Below are 2,217 nucleotides of genomic sequence, written 5' to 3'. Positions count from 1 at the left end.
ACACCTCTTTGAACTGCCGGTTTTTTGACACCTCTTAGCATTTAATTTTTTATTTAATTTGGACCTTATTTTTCAACACGGTGTAAACAACGAAAGATTAATTTTAGACAGTTTTTTTTTCAAATTGTCTTGAAGTAAAGATGATTCCAGTTGACTGAAAATAGTTTAAAAGGTTTTTAGATAAAACAGATCACAAGAGGAAAAACCGATGAGGCCTGGCAATGAAAAAATACCGGGATCGCTAACTTTTTTCAGGTTTTTGAACCACTTGTAAAGCTCCCATATCTTTCCCCACACTTCGCTCAGTGACATTACAGTTAGCACCAATCCATCCACAGAAAAAAACTCGAAAATTAAAACCTGTATATTCATCTCGAAATGTCATAGCATAATGAAAAATTATTGGCCTCAAGATACAATCAATTGGAAATAAAAAAGCATGCAAGTTGTTTTGGTACTACAATGGAGTTATTATTGTAACAGGTTATGTTAGAACAACGGAGACCCTACAACAAAAAGTAATCATCATTTTTGCATTTAAAAAGTATGTGCAAGTAAATCGGAGAGTCATCAGCGGGAAAATTGTTTTTTGGAGTGCAATGCGAAAACCCGTAAAACCGCGGTTTGGCCCCCGCGTTTCAGTGACAGACCACTGCATGTCTTTACTTTAAATCCGTGAAAACATGCATATAAATTAAACATATAAATAAGACAATTAATTAAGGCTGGCTTTAACCACAGTTTTGTAAACTTCATGCGTAAACAAGTTGATTCTTTGAAAAAAAAGGTTTTCAAAAGAACGTCCGACGTCTAACGGACGAGCTCAGGAATGTAACCATAGAAACATAATTAAGATTTCATTCTTCACAATTTAAAACCTTCTCGAGGTCAAAAAATCGAGTTAGATTGGATTCACAGTTCAAAACTTGGCTTTGAGATTCTTGTTATATATACTACCACAAACACAAAAGCGGTTGCGGAAAAAAAACCCACTTCATTTTAGATAGGAAATAAACCCTCACGGAAATAAATCCCCAAGGAAATAAACCCCCACGGAAAAAATCCCCCACATTACTATTAAAGAGCTGCGCATTTAGCGCGTTTGGCCATACTTCGCGGGCCAATTTTTTCTGACATACCTGTGAAAATTAAAAAAAAATGCTACAACTCTAAACTTTGTTTTTCAAAAATTATTCCGCTCGTCTTGACAAGTAACTATCCGGACCGAACTACAAGTCTAAATCAGTACTAGGCAAGTCTAAATCCAAGTCTTATTTAGGTTTCCAGTACTGGGCAAGTCTAAATACAAGTCTTACAAGTCTGGCAAGTCTTAACCAAGACTTGGATAACATTTGGAAGTTGATTCCCAAGTCAAAACCAACTTCTCAAAATTTTTCGAGTGAAATTTTCGAATTCGAAAAAATTTCGCAACGTGCCACGATTTTGGCATTACTTTTTGGCCACTTTCCCGGGGTGCTAGAAAATGATGCCGGGCCATACCAAATTGATTATTGGGTGATTATTAGCACCCCGGGAGGGTCTATTGAGGGTATTTCAGGTGTTTTGGGCCGTTTTCAGCCATTTTTCAGCCGTTTGGAGCCGAATTTTAGCCGAAAATCAACATATATATATTTCAGATCTTGAAATGTCTGGGTATTCGAATCGAGGAAAAGTTATGAAGAAGACTGTGACGGTTCCCATGCTGTCAAGGGGCCCAGTTTTACAAAGTCGTGGAAAGTCGTTTCGGCTATTTTTGACGTTTTTTTCGACTATTTTTAACGTTTTCCCGGCTATTTTAGGCAATTTTTTCGGCTATTTTTGACGTTTTTTTCGGCTATTTTTGACGTTTTTTTTCGGCTATTTTAGGCGCTTTTTCGGCTATTTTTGACGTTTTTTTTTCAATTGCCAAGTCTAAAATCAGACTTGGATTAGACTTGCCAAGTCTAAAATCAGACTTGGATTAGACTTGCCAAGTCTAAAATCAGACTTGGATTAGACTTGCCAAGTCTAAAATCAGACTTGGATTTAGACTTGCCAAGTCTAAAATCAGACTTGGATTAGACTTGCCAAGTCTAAAATCAGACTTGGATTAGACTTGCCAAGTCTCAGCCCAGACTTGGATTTAGACTGCCAAGTGTAAAAAGTGACATGATCATGGTTCTGAATCAGTAATGAAATAAGACTTGGGTTTAGACTTGCCCAGTACTGAAATTGACT

Source organism: Convolutriloba macropyga, chromosome 2 (genome assembly GCF_964194025.1).
Source record: "Convolutriloba macropyga chromosome 2, txConMacr16.3, whole genome shotgun sequence".
NCBI lineage: Eukaryota > Metazoa > Xenacoelomorpha > Acoela > Convolutidae > Convolutriloba > Convolutriloba macropyga.
The sequence above is the reverse complement of the archived record's forward strand: the minus strand, read 5'-3'. Positions refer to the sequence as shown.